Source organism: Cervus canadensis, chromosome 11 (assembly GCF_019320065.1).
Source record: "Cervus canadensis isolate Bull #8, Minnesota chromosome 11, ASM1932006v1, whole genome shotgun sequence".
NCBI lineage: Eukaryota > Metazoa > Chordata > Mammalia > Artiodactyla > Cervidae > Cervus > Cervus canadensis.
In genome coordinates, this window is record NC_057396.1 from 43,903,721 (window position 1) to 43,920,888 (window position 17,168).

Sequence of the window (17,168 nt, forward strand, 5' to 3'; positions counted from 1 at the left end):
TCTTCCAACCACCTTTCTCCAAAGAATTCCCCTCCCCCAGACTGCTCTTCAGTCCACACTCTAACCGGGAAGCCTGCAGGCTGGGCCTTTCCCCAGCTTAGAACAGCTTGCTGCTGCTGCTGCTGCCAAGTCACTTCAGTCGTGTCCGACCCCAACAAATAAAACTCACCTAAGCAGATTCCATTTGCTTCTTGTGTATCTTTCAAATTCTGCGTTCCACAAACCACTTAGTTATCCTCAGATATGGATGGAGAAGTTGTCAATCCTTGGAGGAGGGTGAGCATTTGTCCTGGACACATGTGTTCAGGATTCACTCGCCTCACCAGGGGCCTGAAGGAAACTGAAAGTTAACTCCTAGTGGGTGGAGTTCGGGCAGGAAGAGAAACTATGGGCCAGTAAGAGGCATGCACATAGGGCCTCTGGAAAGTAATGAGGCTTTTGTGCCTGCGATTGATAGGTCAGTGAGTGCCTTTTATTCCTATCTCAGCTCTTCTCTGAGATGCTATTCTCAAGTCTCTTCAAAATAATCAGTCCTTTGGAAAACCAGGCTTCCCAAGCAGTGCAATTTCACACACCCACCTTGTCTTGTTTCCTTACTAAAGAGCTGTCAGATGCAGGAGTAAGTACCCCCTTTACCCCAGTGAAGACCCGCACTGAGGGCTCCCCTGAGGCAACAGCATTGACTTGCTCTTTACTGGCCTGTGTCCACCAGCTGAAGGAGTGAATCTGGCCAGTCTGTCCTGTTAGGTCATGTTAGAGGAAATGGCTCAACAAATCTGCAATCACTCAGGTGGTCAGTCAGAGAGGTGATCACAGAGTGGCTGTTCACTGATGCTGACATTCAGAAGCTGGATGCCATGTGGCCAAAATGACACTTTTACTAAATAGGTTGAGAAAGAGTAAACTGTAGGAGGGTAATTTGTTGAACAATGACATCTAATACTATTTAACATATAATCCTTAGGATCTTATAAAACGAAGCAGTAAAATTAACTTTGTGTGTTAACACCAACTGGTCGTTTGTGTCAGACTGTTTCTAGATGTGTCTGTGTGGGTGTCGTTTCCAGATGAGATTAGAATTAGGTCTGTGGACTCAGTAAAGTAGTTTGCTTTTTCCAGGGTGGGTGAGCATCATCATTCAATTTGTTGAGGAATATGGAAAGCACAAACATGTGGAAGAAGGAAGAATTTGTTCTTCCTGTTCCTGCCTGCCTACTTGAGCTGAGATGCAGCTCTTCTATTGCGTTTAGACTAGACTGTACTGTGGCCCCAAGCTTCGAACTTGGACTGAGTTACCTAGATTTCTAGCTTGTAGACGGCAGGACTGGAATTTCTCAGGGTTTGTAATTATGTGAGCCAATTCCTTACATGAAAGAATCTTCAAATAAATATTCATGATAAAAATAGATATATAAATAGATATTATGTCTCGCTGAAGTACCTTGAATAACACAGTAAAGAAACAATTCTGTGTTTTTTCTTGACAGAGGTGAACTATAATAAAGATAATGACACAGATAAGCAGCAATTTCCAGACATGAGCCAAACAGTGATATTTCGGGTTTGTGGGTTTTTTTTTTTCTTTTTTGGATATCGAATTGTATGAATTGTTTAAAATTTTGGATATTAACTGCCGAGGTCCAGCCCCAGCAGGACCAGGAATACCCAAGGGATGAGTGGTGTCGGCGAGGAAGAAGACAGACAGACACACACACACAGAAGGTTGCGTAGAAGAGGTAGCTTTTTTTTAGTTTTAGGATAGCTCAGTTTTTACAGAATCAGCGTTACCTCCCCCTTAAGTCACCACATATTACATCAGATATTGGTTTGTGCTTCTGTCAATATTTTTTTCCCCATGTTTTTCCCCTATGCATTCATCTGGAACTTTTCCAATTACAGGGTTCATTCTTAAATGTCCCGTACATAGTCTTCTTGCCGCCTAACATTCTCACTCTAACAAAAACAATGTTCCACAAATCTCAGGTATAGTATAAATTCTTTGGACAATAAAACAATACATGGGAAGGGTCACAGCAACATGTTTGACATTTCTGAGAATAGTACCATGAGAAAAACCTGATATTTTTCTTTACCTGAAACCACGAAATCTCAGTTTACAGTGATTAACTATTAAACAGCAAAAATACCTCTAAAGCAGCAAAACACCTCTATTAATAGTGAGATAATGGCAGTGAAGCTGGTTAATATAAATCTTCTATTGAAATCCTATGTATCCCATTTCCTAACTCTACAAAAATACCCATAATCTCATGTTGTTTAAAGAAAGGAAAACAATGAACAAATAGCAGCAAGGAAATAGCAATAATGAAAACCCTCTCAACCGAGGAGCAAGTAAACTGAAGCGGTACATCTACTTCTAAATCTAAATGCCTCTACTCTTTTCTATTCTAGAACATTATAATCTTTTTTTTTTTTTTTCACATTATAATCTTTTAAGCAAGCAGCCGAACTAAACCTATGGCCTTTTGTTTTTTGACTTGATGTTTATGGTCGTGTCCTGAGCCAGAGCAATTATGAACATTTCCAAAAAGGCTTAGACTTTTCCAGGGAGGCCTTATTACTATATATTATATTTCCAAAAATTAATAGAAAGCCCAACAACAGTAAGACAGAGGAGGAAAGGGACATACCGGGCCCCCAGGACAACCTTGAGGGGAAGAGCTGCCTTGCAGATTCCTTTCTCATCCCAGCGGCTTAAACTGGGCCCCCGGGGCAGCCCCGTGTGAGGTAGAGCTGCCCTGCAGGTCCCTCTCTCTTCCGATGACCTTGTCACGGTTTGGGGGCACCCCGGCGGCTCCCGACAATTAACCTGGTGTTATTCATCTCAGTTGCAAATTTTCTTCCATTCAGTAGGTCTTCATTTTGTCAAATGTTTCTTTCACTGTGTAAATGGTTTTAATTCAGTCCTATTTGTTTACTTCTGTTTTTATTCCTTTGCCTTTGGATATAAATACAAAAATATATTGCTGTGATTTATATGAAACATCTAATTATGTTCTCTTCTTTGAGCCTTACGGTTACAGGACTTGCATTTAGGCCTTTAATCTATCTTGAGTTTGCCTTTGTATCTGGTGGGAGGAAACGTCCGGTTTTCGTCCTCATGTGCGCAGTTATACAGTTTTCCCAGCGCCAGTGACTGAGGAGCTTCCAGGACACCTTCTTCAGCCTTTAACCAAGAAAAGAACATGTGACTGGGAAAAACTTGTAAGTGTCATATTCTTTTCAGGAAAGGGCTTCACTTCTGGGGCCAGTGAACGTCACTCATTCATGTCTGACTCTTTGCAACCTCATGGACTGTAGCCTGCCAGGCTTCTCTGTCCATGGAATTCTCCAGGCCAGAATACTAGAGTGGGTAGCCATTCCCTTCCCTGGGGGATCTTCCCAATCGAACCAAGGTCTCCTGCATTGCAGGTGGATTCTTTACCAGCTGAGCTGCCAGGGAAACGCAGGAGTCCCTATTAAAAGTGAATGCCCCTCTGTGTGCAGATCTTTTCTGTTGGATACAAAAATCCAGCTCCTCAGTTTCTCATAACTAGGTACTTCCTCCTGAACTGGAGAACTGGGCATTCTAGTAAATGAAACAGCATCAGTGATCCTGGAGAGTCATTTGTCAATAATTCAAGAGTACAGAATTTTCCTAGTGAGTCAGAGCCCCAGTCATTGTAGCAATGGGAAGACAGGAAGGCAGAGATCAAAAGAAGTATTTAAAAGACCAATTGTCCCTTGTTTGCAAGGGTGAGTGCTAAGACATGGATGTGTGCATACACACACAGACACAAAAACTGGAAAAATTCCTCCTTGGAAACCCTTGTCAAATCAAAGTTCATCCAAAGGTAGGAAGTTGAGAATTCTTAGGGACAAGTACGGATAAGAGAAAATACACTGGATCCACTTTTTTAAAAAATTAACTTTGACTGCATATGGATTAAAAATTCCAAAAGACATGGGGATCCCACCAAGCCCTGAATGAACATCCACTGCAGAAGTAATTCTCCTCTTATCTCACTGAAGGAAGATATCATACTTTTTCCTTCATTCCTGAGAACTTTTAACTCATTAAAAAAGTAAGGCTGACCAGGACATACAAATACCTGCCTAAATCAGTTTTAAGAAATCTCACAATTATACTTCTGAGTCTTAATGTATCACTGTAAATGGTAAATTTGGGGCAAACAGAGCCTAAATTGAAATTTGAATTTAAAGAAATAGAATTATTGTACAATTTTTTGAAAAAATTAAATAAGGCACTATCCAGAAACATTTATTTTACAGTTAGGTAAAATTTAAATAAAATTGTAATTCTTTCATCAATGTATTCTGTTTCTAAAATTAGAAAGGGTTATAATGTTGAATATAAGCTAATATTTATTCTGAAAATGACTTCTTTTAGTCACAGTGAGAGGGAAGCAGAAAATGAATAAACATTATATAGAGCACCACTTCTGACCTAGAAGTTACAGAAGTTATTACAAACGTTGCATTGTTTAATAGACGCAATGCTAATTAGGTAAATTCTATATATATATATTTTTTACCAATAAGATCCTGAATCTCATAGAATCTAGTTTACTTAATAGGGCTTCTCTAGCAGCAGCAGCAGTGGCCCAGTTGGTAAAGAATCTGTTTACTTAATAAGAGCAAGTATATACCAATACTGGAATTATAATGAAACTGTAATCCCACAAACACAAAGAGACACGCACGCATAGGCACACATGCTTTTCTATGACAGGCAGAGCTGGAATCGTCTTGACAGCAGCATAAAGGTGATCTAGGATCTGCAAAATGATGCATCAGAAAAAAGAATCTTTGTGTCCCTGAAAGCACAAACCTGTTTAATGAGACACTGACACAGTTTATATTTTTTTGGTATTCAATAGGTCAAATATTTATTATTGAGACATTTAGATGCTTCTCAGTTAGTATCATTTTGTTGTTGTTCAGTCGCTCAATCATGTCCGACTCTATGATTCTATGGACTCCAGCATACCAGGCTTCCCTGTCCTTTACCATCTTCCAGAGTTTGTTCAAACTCATGTCCATTGAGTCAGTGATGACATCTAGTCATCTCATCCTCTGTCATCCCCTTCTCCTCCCACCCTCAATCTTTCCCAGAATCAGGGTCTTTCCAAGGAGAAAATATCATTTTCATCTGACAATATTATGTATGGCACAGTTTATATCATGATTATATTAACAAAATAAACAGAACAGTTAAGGATGTTATTCTAGGTCACACTGCTAATATGTAAAAACAGTTCTTGAAATAAGATACTCCGGGTATAAAACTTCCACTCAGGCTTTCAGAACCTGACTCCCAGGTGTTTGAGACATATTAGTGTGTGTCAAGAGCCCCATGCCTTCAAAGGCTGCTCCGCAAAAGGGTGGGCATCAGAATACCCTGAGATTTCATGATCCCTGGGAATAATTACAAACCCCAGGAAAAGACGACATTATGAATACTAAATGAAGAGTGGTCTGAATTGCATGTGCTGGTAAAGCTCTTAATGCTGCCATGTAGGTGTGCAAATACAAACACAAAGATGCTGTCTTTCTGTTCTGGCTTCTTGAGTATGTGACCAAATGGATCAATGATTTGCAGCAAGGCCAAACTATTCCTTAAAATCCAAGTCTGTTTCTGGAAATGTATACAAAAAATACCGGCTCTCTTTATACTCAGGGGAAAATTGAAATGTAAGGGAATTGTCTCCAATTCTAGGTCTTTGGCAGGTAAAGAAGATTCAACTTTCCCCTAAGTCAAGCATCTACTAAGTATGGGAACCTGAGTTGCATGAGAGTAAGAGTGAAAGTCTCTCAGTCGTGTCTGACTCTTTGCAACCCCATGGACTACACAGCCCATGGAATTCTCCAGGCCAGAATACTGGAGTGGGTAGTCTTTCCCTTCTCCAGGGGATCTTCCCAACCCAGGAATTGAACCCAGGACCCTCGCATTGCAGGCAGATTCTTTACCAGCTGAGCCACAAGGGAAGCCCAAGAATACTGGAGTGGGTACCCTATCCCTTCTCCAGCGGATCTTCCCAACCCAGAAATTGAACCGGGTTCTTCTGCATTGCAGGAGGATTCTTTACCCATGGAGCTATGAGGGAAGGGGGCTGCAGGGCACAAAGCAACCTTAGTGACAACACCAGAAAGAACACAGTAACACAGAAGATATGGAAATTTTGTCTTCATTTTTCTCAGGTCTCAAATGCAGGGGCTTCTTCCTCAGTTTTACTTGCAGCATCTCGTTTTTTGGTGCCTGCAAATATGTTCCACATCTGAGATGAGATCTCTCACCAATTGGCTCTGCTGGACCAGCTCATTCTCAGAGTCAGCCAGGTTACACAGACCAACCTCCTCCTCAGTCTTCAGGTTTTGCCATTCCTTCAGCTCCTCACTGTTCAGGATCTCTCTCAGGTTTTAAAAATCTGCCTGGATATTTTCTCTCTCATGTTGTATTTCATTCTTCAGGAATGAGAGAGAGAGGAGGAGGAAAGCAATTCTTGAGGAAACTGACTTTTCCTGTTTTTTCTCTCTGTTACTTTTCAAAGGCTTCCCTAGTAGCTCAGTCAGTAAAGAATCAGCCTGCAATGCAGGAAACCTGGATTCTATTCCTGGGTCAGGAAGATCCCCTGGGGAAGGAAATGTCAACACACTCCAGTATTCTTGCCTGAAGAATCCCATGGACAGATGAGCCTGGCAGGCTACGCAGTCCATAGTGTCTCAAGAGTCAGACACAACTTAGTAACTAAACCACTACCATCATCACATTTCAAATGAATGGCCTCAAGTCTGCATTACTGAGGCCAACCCTCAGCCAAAATGGGATCCTCATGAATATAGCTCAGCCATCACACATCTGTCCAGGATACTCATGCCTCCCTGCATTACTCCTGACCCCCTCCCTCCTTCTTCTGCCAAAAAGCTGAACACTGAGGACAGAACCATGAGCCATTGCCAGATGTCTTCCAGGAAGAGTTAAAGACTAATAAACATGGCAGGAATGGAATGTGAAATTCAACAGTTATCCTCACCAGAAAGTCCCTTTATATGAATACCTCCCTTCCAATATCTGTATTCATTTGTGATATATTCCCTATCCAGCACCCACTCCTATTAGGGAAATGGTGAAGAAGAGGACTAGTCAAATGACTAACTGTCAGAGAACAAAGAAGAAGGCAGCTCCTTGTGATCAACCCAAGGTCCTTCCCAGACATCTGTCTAACCCCTTCAGGAAGTGCCTCCTCCTACCTTCCAGGTATTAATCTCTCCTTTGACTTGAGCTCTCAGCTTCTCAGCTTCCTGCTGCTCCCTCCTCAGCCTCTTCAAAAATTCCTGGAGTTTCCACTGTGAATAAAGAATCACATCAGAGTCAAGTTATGGGTTTTCTCAACATCACCATAGAAAATAAATGGTGGAGAAATGAAGATGTTTTCCAAAGAGAATAGACTTTACAGAACTGAGAACAGTAATTAGAATCCGTGACTTTGGGGGGAAAAAATGAGGTAGCCTATGTGTTCTTTACAACTCAAGCAATAGAAGTCACCATACACTTGCCAAGACTCTTTGCTCTAGGAGAGACCTGATCCTGTAGCAAGGAAACAATTTCTATCTCTTCCACCTAGTGTCCTAGTTACCCTCCTGTTCAAAGGGGTAATGTTCTCTTGACCATCAGATCCCCACCTATTAGCACAAGGTACATGAATGTCTACTTCTGGCTAAGTGTCTGTGAGCAGGGTCGAAGTGTCTAAGTGTCGATCACTCTCTGATGTGGAGTCTTTGCAACCCCACAGACTATAGCCTGCCAGGCTTCTCTGTCCATGGAATTCTCCAGGCAAGAATACTCCAGAGGATCTCCAGAGGATCTTCCCAACACAGGGATGGAATCCGGTTTCCTGCATCACAGGCAGATTCTTTACTGTCTGAGCGGTGTGTAGGGTTATTAGTATATAATTGGAGGAATGCATTGAAATGTCCCTCAGACATCAGAAAGTGAGCATATGAAGAAAAGAGATCACGAACCCCAGGTTCATGGTGAACAAGTAATCAAGTCCAGTGCAAAGTAGACATTTCCCCTCAAGTATCATTTCTGACTTGTCTTTCCTCCATTCTGGTCTCTTACCTGGTTCTTCTGGGCAACCTTCTCCATGAGGAATGTGTGGTGACCACAGTATTCCTGAGACCACTTGCAGAGCCAGCAAATGGCCTTGTCATCCTCCTCACAGAAGAGCAGGAATTTCTCTTCATGGCACAGACAGAGTTCTCTCTTGCTTCTCCAGATTTCTCTCCTTGACCTCCCGGAGCCACTCCACTATGTTGGCCAGATGCCAATGAGGCCACAGGTTCCCAGGTCCATACTTGATTCTGAATACAGGGCACCTTCTCTCCCCATCTAGGCCAATCATGGACTCCTTGTTGTTTGTAGTGTTGCAGGCTTGACAGAAGCTTTGGCCACAGTCAAGGCTGAAGGGTTCTGTCAGAAGCTCAAGGCAAATGGGGCAGGTCAACTTCTCCTGTAGGTTCACTAATTTTCCTGAAGCCATGGCAACTTGTCCCCTCCTGTCCTGAATTCTGAGGATTCTCTCATTCACAGATCTTCACATTATTGGGAAAGATAAAAGGGACAGAGTAAGAAAGGTAGAAATACATGATAATAACTGCTTATAAATTTAATACAGGCCAAGAAATATGGAGGACACAAAGGAAAATATAGAGAAACAAGGGAAGGATCCTGGGGACCTGACCAAAATGACATTTCATAATAATTTTAAGCACTCTACTATCAGTTCTTGATTCATATCATATCAAATTCCATCCTTATCTGTGCAGTGATTCTTGGTATTTAAATTTTACCAAAGGAAAGTTGTCTTGAAACTTTTTCTGATAAGATACTTGGATGCACCATCCATCCTGCCTTTTCTTTCCAGTGCCCAGGAAACATTCTAAATATCAAAAGACTGAAACCACTTAAAGCCATTAGGCTTTTATATCCACTCCTCTCAGCACTGGATGCTGCCACTGATATCCATATGACTCTCTCTTATAGTTCAGTAAACTGTCTTCTGACATAGTCTCTCATCATAAAGACCTGCTCTATCTAAATTATTTACAATGTACCCATGCCATCATTTGCTATGCACTGACAATGATTTCCCACATCATCACGACCTAATATATGACAATGTGTTTGTATGTATAAGAGCAAACCCTTCATCTGATGTGTAAATGGAGACAGTGACTTACAAAGATCATGTGTATTCAATACACAGAATGAGGTTGAACTTAATATGTTAGGGGTCCTCCTTCAGAGACCTGTCTCCTATCCCACTGAGTGAAATAAAAGAAAAGAAACTTCACGAACCCAATTAATACTCAGAGCAATGAATGATCTATGCTAGGTTTTGTCTATACAAATAGTGATTTCACCTGGGCCTAAAAAGATTCAATGAATTATAGAAGTCTGGTGTCTAAAAGCATATAAACATAGATGAAATGAATATCAGTCTTGAGAAAAAAATCTCAAAATATTAGTCCAGGTCATTAAATTAATTATCATTGATGAATTATGTGCTGGTAGTAGGGCTAATATCTATATGAAGTAAGATGAATCTAAAAAGAAGACTTAGATCCAAGATGCCAGAGGAATAGGTGGATGTGAAGCACATCTCTCTCCATGGATACATCAGGAATACACCTCCAGACACAGAAGATCTTGCAGAACACCAGCTGAGAATGGACAGGAATACCTGACCACCAGAAAAGAATATATAAAACCATGCAAAACTCGATAGGACAAAGGAAGGAGGGTGAAAAAGAGGAGAGTAGGACTGGATTTACCTCTGGAGGGTGGAGAAACTGAAGCAGGGGTCAGATCCCCACATCAGGACAACTGTATGGGAAGAGGTGAAGCACTTGAGGCTGTTGGAGAGTGAAGCAGCTGATCTGTGGCAGTCTAAATGGAATGATAATCACACAGACAACCCTTGCTGCAGCCATATGTACTCTGGACAGGGACACAAGTCCCCTAGAAAGTGCAGCAGCTGGGAGCTGGAGCATAGAGATTGGAAAGCAATCCCAGAGCAAGGTTTGCTATTGACTGCAGGGAGACAGCCCAAGGGGACCTGTGGGAGGAGATGCAGTGGGAAATGTTTGTGAAGGAAAGCCAAGCAAACATGGAGTCAGGGTGATACTGCTGAGTCACACACAGGAGACAGAGCCATCTCCATAGCCTGTCTCTCCCCCGCACATCATCACTGGACAGGGGGACCCTGTCCAGAGACAGAGACAGAGACAGAAAGATCCCAGAGAGAGTGGCCCTTTAAGTGCCTGACGCACCAAGCAACAGAGAAGGACCCCAGTCAGGGTGGCCGTTTAAGTGCTTGATGTGCTGAGAAACAGAAAAGGCCTCCAAAGTGAGGGAGGGTCGTGTAAGTACCAGAGGTACCAAGAAACAGAGAAGGACCCCAACTGGAGCTGGGGAGTGGTGGGGGGAGTTCTGCAAATGCCTGAGTGGGTCAAGCAACAGAGAAGGCCTAGCCAAAGAGGCCCTCTAATTGCCAGCTGCCAGAGGCTTCCCTGGTGGCTCAGACAGTAAAGTGTCTGCCTGCAATATGGGAGATCTGGATTCGATCCCTGGGTGGGGAAGATCCCCTGGAGAAAGAAATGCCAACCCACACCAGTACTCTTGCCTGGAAAATCCCATGGATGGAGGAACCTGGTAGGCTACGGTCCCTGGGGTCACAAAGAGCAGGAAATGACTGAGCGACTTCTCTTAGAGGCTAGGAAAAGACTCTAATAGGACTATAGCTCTTGCGGCTGAGGCAGTTGGTGTCCCTGTGCCCTTGACGCCGCCAGAGTTCCCATGATCCAAACAGCTGTGTCGCCTCCATGCTCAATCCTCACTGGGGCAGAGCTGCCAGAAGCAAGTTGTGGGCCATGCTGGTGGCTCAGACAGTAAAGAATCTGCCTATATTGCAGGAGACCTGGGTTTGATCCCTGGTTCAGGAAGATCCCCTGGAGAAGGGAATGGCAACCCACTCCAGTATTCTTGCCTGGAGAACTCCGTGGAGAGAGGAACCTGGCCAAACCCTAATAGCACCACATCTTCTGTGACAGTTGCCACTAGCACCTCTATGTATCCAGCATTGCCATGGGCCCAAGCTCCTGTGCCACCCCCTCGAATGACCCCCACTTGGACAGAGCAGCCAGAGGCTAGGAAAAACCCTGAGGGCCCCATATTCCCTGTTGTCCTAGCCGCTGGTTCCCTTTAGTACCTGCTACTGCCAGGGCCCCTGAGATCCAAGCAGCTGCACCGCCTCCATACCAGGTCCTCCCTGGGGCAAACCCAAGACCTCCAGAGCAGCCTCAGGAGCAAACCTCTATAGACCACTCACATGCAGAGGTGGAGATAAAACCACAGTTGAAATCCAGGGGTAGTGTGGCTAAGGAAGAGAACCCAGAACCTTCCCACCAGTGGTACATGCTGCAGATTAAATTCACGTGATCAACTAGGCAGACTTTGTGCCTGTGGAATATATATAAGGACAACGAGAGGGCCTGCAAAAGAAAACGCGCTAGCATGGGCAGATGCAGGCATTAGAGGCAAGAAAATGCAGGAGTAGGGCCAGATTAGAATCTGAGCTGTCCCACAACAGATCTAGAGACTAGCCCAGTATTGGAGGGCATCCTAGGGAGGTGAGGTGGACTATGACTCACAGCGAAGGAAAAGACACTAACAGGTGAGATCCAAGAAAAGCATTTATTATTCTTATATTTTAACTTGTTCTGTCATTGTTTCTGGACTTTTTTTCTCTTTTCCTTTTCTTCCCTCTGTTGCTGTAGTTGTTGATTTTATTAATGGTATTAAATCTGTTTACACTTTTGAGAATTTTTTGTTGTTGTTAATCAGACTTCTTATTTCCTTTAAGTATGACTGCCTCTACATTGGCCTTTTGCAGTTGTGAAGGTTTTTCCCCCCATTTTTTTAAATTAAAAAAAATTGTTATTATTATTTTTCTACATCTATTTTTTTGTTTGCTTTTCTTATTCTTTTCCTGTTGTAGTTATTCTTTAGTATATACAAATCTCCTTTACCTACTTCTATTTAACTTTTCTTTTCTTTCTTTCTTTCTTCCTTTTCTCTCTTTTTCTGTTATTAGTCTGTTTTGTTTTCATTGCTTTATTTCCCAGCTGGCATATTGCTTTAGTTTTGTTTCTCAGCTTATGTTTTAGTTTTGTTTTTAACTGGTTGATATCATTTTTGCTTTCCTTTGCTCACCAGATCAACCTCTTCTACTTTCTTCTTCTTCTTCTTTTTTTTTTTTTTTGACTGTTTTGGTTTTGGTTATGTGTGTATATAAGTGTACACATATAAAGTTCAAACAGGAAATTTATAGACAGAATTTTCTTCTTTTGTGATTGCAGTAGAACTGTTTCTGCTAAGTACAGTAAAACCACAAATTATGGATATTGTACGGAAAGAGTCTTTTTTCCTAAATAGAACTGTAAAGTGAAATTGTGCTTTGTTTATTTCCAAGGTAGTCATCTACTATTATTTAATATAAATTCCTTGCAATACTAGTAAAATAAAACCCGAAACATTAAACTAACAAATCAGTTCTAAGACCCTATAGTAACTGGCCTGACAGAGGTGAGCTGTATGAGCTCAGAAGACAAGGGTCTAAAACCAATTATGGTTGAGAGGGAATGAGGAATATGTAGCAGAGATGATAATCTCCAAAGTCAGCTTTGATGAAGAAAGATTTGATCAGAAAGGGGTAACTCCTGGTGAGGAAAAAGATTTGACTTGCGTCTGTACTTGAGTCACTGGGTTGGGAAGATCCCTTGAGAAGGGAATGACAACACATTCTAGTATTCTTGCCTGAAGAATTCCATGGACAGAGGAGCCTGGTAGGCTACAGTCCATAGAATCGCAAAGAACTGGACTTGACTAAGTGACTGACACTTTTCAATTTCACATTCTGTGCCCGAGTACAGTGGGTACAGCTGGACATTCTATAAGGAGGAAGGGAAATAAATGCAGAGGCTGCTCTAACTTATTTCCCTTTCAGGTTTAATGATGTGGATATAATAATACTTCTCTGACATCTTTTTATATCATGAACACCAATCAAGTAAGAAGATTTTAAAAGTGAAAGTTAGATGTCACTGTTACTAGAAGTTAGATGCTTCCAGATGTCACTTTTAGAAATTCTTCCCAGGTGCTCATCTTGCTCCTGATCTCTCAGCTGAGCTGGTTCTGAGTGGCAGATCTGGCTCACAGAGAAGCTTGAGCAGGATAGGGATGTAAGGAAGTGCAGTAGTTCCATGTCTGGACCAGTGAATACCACAGAGGAGAGCCTACCAGCTCTCACATCATCAGGCTCCTGAGCATAGACAGGCCTATGGAATGAGAATTTATTGATACGGTCATGCAGAAATACTACAGTATTACCCTGATAGAAATTAAAATAACAGGACTCAAAGACCCCTTGGCGTTTGTTCTTGTTGATAGAAGGGATTTTCTACCTCTTGAAAAATCAGGGATCCTGACTGACCTCAGCAGGCTGCAACTGAAACTTAACAGAATGTGAAGGAGTTGTGGGTAAATTTTAGTCTTGAGAAATAAATAGTCCCTCCAAGGAACAAACCAAGCCTTTCTCTTCTTCCAATCCCCCTTCTCCTAAGACTTCCCCTCCCCCAGACTGATCTTCAGTCAGCGCTCTCAGCAGGAAGCCTGCAGGCTGGGCCATTTCCCCCTTTAGAACAGCTTCCAGACATCTAATTAAACTCACTCAAGCAGATTTCATTTTTTTCTTCTGTGTCTCTCAGACTCTGCCCTCTACAAACCACTCAGCTAGCCTCACATCCTAACAGAGAAGTTGTGATTCCTTGGAGAAGGGTGAAGACAGGCCCTGGGCAGATGTGTTCAGGATTCACTCACCTCACCAGGGGGCCTGACCTCCACTATGATGATCCGAAGTAGAAGATGAGGGGAAATGAAAGTTAAATTCTAGGGGGTGGAGTTTGGACAGGAAAGGAGGAGAGAAATTATAGACCAATAAGAGGTGTCTACATAGAGCCTTTGGGAAGCGACAAGGCTTTTGTGCCTGAGCCTGGTGGGTCAGTGAGTGCATTTTATTTCTGTCTCAGCTCTTCTCCTGGAAGCTGTTCTCATGTTTCTTCAAACTAACCCATCCTTTGGAAAACTAGGCTTCCTGAGCAATGTAATTTTACAGACCCACCTTGTCTCATTTCCTTACAAATGTGCTATCAAGAGGAGGGAGTAAAGTATCCTCTTTTCCCCAGTGAGGACCACACTGAGGGCTCCCTGAGGCAGCAACACTGGCATGCTCTCCCCTGGCCTGTGTCCACCAGCTGAAGTAAGTGAATGTGGACAGACTGTCCTATTAGGTCATGTTAGAGGACATGGCTCAACAAATCTGAAATCACTGAGGTGGTCAGTCAGAGGGGTGATCACAGAGTGGTTATTCACTGATGCTGACTTTCAGAAGTTGGGTGCAATATGGCCAAAATGACACTTTTCTAAATATACTAAGAAGATGAAAGTGTATGAAGTATCATTTGTTGCACAATGTCTTCTAATACTATGTAACATATAATTCCTATAATTTTAACATGATAAAAATGAATTAGAAAAATTAGTGAGCTGGTTAATTTTATGTGTCAACTTGACTGGTTACTGGGTGAGCAGATTAGACATTCTTTCTGGTTGTGTCTGTGTGTGTGTTGTTTCCAGATGAGATTAGAATTGGATGTGGACTTTGTAAAGTAGTTTGCTTTTCCCAGTGTGGGTGGACATCATCCAATTTGTTGAGGGCCTGCAAAGAACAAAGATCTTCCCTGTAGCTCAGATGGTAAAGAATCTGCCTACAAAGCAGGACACCTGGGTTCCCAGACTGATCTTCAGTCAGCGCTCTCAGCAGGAAGCCTGCAGGCTGGGCCATTTCCCCCTTTAGAACAGCTTCCAGACATCTAATTAAACTCACTCAAGCAGATTTCATTTTTTTCTTCTGTGTCTCTCAGACTCTGCCCTCTACAAACCACTCAGCTAGCCTCACATCCTAACAGAGAAGTTGTGATTCCTTGGAGAAGGGTGAAGACAGGCCCTGGGCAGATGTGTTCAGGATTCACTCACCTCACCAGGGGGCCTGACCTCCACTATGATGATCCGAAGTAGAAGATGAGGGGAAATGAAAGTTAAATTCTAGGGGGTGGAGTTTGGACAGGAAAGGAGGAGAGAAATTATAGACCAATAAGAGGTGTCTACATAGAGCCTTTGGGAAGCGACAAGGCTTTTGTGCCTGAGCCTGGTGGGTCAGTGAGTGCATTTTATTTCTGTCTCAGCTCTTCTCCTGGAAGCTGTTCTCATGTTTCTTCAAACTAACCCATCCTTTGGAAAACTAGGCTTCCTGAGCAATGTAATTTTACAGACCCACCTTGTCTCATTTCCTTACAAATGTGCTATCAAGAGGAGGGAGTAAAGTATCCTCTTTTCCCCAGTGAGGACCACACTGAGGGCTCCCTGAGGCAGCAACACTGGCATGCTCTCCCCTGGCCTGTGTCCACCAGCTGAAGTAAGTGAATGTGGACAGACTGTCCTATTAGGTCATGTTAGAGGACATGGCTCAACAAATCTGAAATCACTGAGGTGGTCAGTCAGAGGGGTGATCACAGAGTGGTTATTCACTGATGCTGACTTTCAGAAGTTGGGTGCAATATGGCCAAAATGACACTTTTCTAAATATACTAAGAAGATGAAAGTGTATGAAGTATCATTTGTTGCACAATGTCTTCTAATACTATGTAACATATAATTCCTATAATTTTAACATGATAAAAATGAATTAGAAAAATTAGTGAGCTGGTTAATTTTATGTGTCAACTTGACTGGTTACTGGGTGAGCAGATTAGACATTCTTTCTGGTTGTGTCTGTGTGTGTGTTGTTTCCAGATGAGATTAGAATTGGATGTGGACTTTGTAAAGTAGTTTGCTTTTCCCAGTGTGGGTGGACATCATCCAATTTGTTGAGGGCCTGCAAAGAACAAAGATCTTCCCTGTAGCTCAGATGGTAAAGAATCTGCCTACAAAGCAGGCCACCTGGGTTCTATCCCTGGGTCAGGAAGATCCTCTGGAGAAGGGAATGGCAACCCACTCCAGTATTCTTGCCTGGAGAATCCCATGGACAGAGGAGCCTGGCAGCCTATAGTTTGTAAGATCGCAAAGAGTTGGACATGACTGAGCGACTAATATTGCTACTGCTACTGCAAAGAACAAAAATCTTGTGTGAGATAATGTTTAAATCTCATTTTCTCACATGTAACTCTCCTGTGTTCTGAGCACCAATTACTGAAGAGGTTCCAGGACACCTACTTTGTCCTTTCTCTGAGAAGAGAGTATGTGACTGGGAGCTACTTATCAATGTTCTATTCTTTCAGCAGAAGGCTTTATTTCTGGGGCCAGGAGCCACTACTAGAAAGTGAATGCCCCTCAGGGTGCAGATCTTTTCTTTTTAAATACAAAAATTCAGGTCTTCATTTTTTTTTAACTAGTTGCTTCATCCTGAACTGGAAGATTGGGCTTCCAGTAGAAAAGTTATCAATGACCCTGGAGAGTCATTTGTCAATAATTCAAGAGTACAGATTTTTCCTAGTGTATCAGAGCATCAGTCATTGTAGCAATGGGATGAAAGGAGGGCAAAGGATATATTTAAAGACCAGTTTCCCCCTGTTTCCAAGGATGAGAGTTAAGATGTGGATGTGTGCATACACACCAGAGACAGAAACTGGAAAAAAAAAAATTCTCCTTAGAATCCCTTGTGAATTCAAAGATTGTCCAAAGTTAAAGAAGCTGGGGATTTGGGGGAACCAGCAGAGATGACAGCAGGTACACTTGATCTACTTTGGCATTGGTTTTTAAACTTTAACTCCATTGGAGGCTAAATTGGGATTAAAAATTCTAAAAGACTTGGGGATCCCACCAAACCCTGAATGAACATCCCCTGCAGAAATAATTCCCCTCTTATCTCACTAAAGGAAGATAACACCTTTTTTTCTTCATTCCTGACAACTTAGTCTCACTGCAAAACTAAAGTTGACCAGGGCACACAAAACACCTACCTACACCA

At 42.4% G+C, this 17,168-nt stretch overlaps 1 protein-coding gene and 1 pseudogene across 2 annotated transcripts in view; both read right to left on the reverse strand.

The window, feature by feature from the left end:
- Positions 1–347, reverse strand: part of LOC122449879 (tripartite motif-containing protein 5-like) — a 16,772-nt gene extending 16,425 nt beyond the window's left edge. Inside the window, exon 1 of one of the 2 annotated variants that reach the window (XM_043481935.1) lies at positions 170–345. The gene's annotated coding sequence lies outside the window, so the exon portion shown is untranslated. Of the gene's footprint in view, positions 1–169 lie in introns of both variants that reach the window. The other variant, XM_043481936.1, reaches the window with a different exon arrangement.
- Positions 1–15,191, reverse strand: part of LOC122449271 — a 15,705-nt pseudogene extending 514 nt beyond the window's left edge.
- Positions 15,192–17,168: the final 1,977 nt, after the last annotated feature.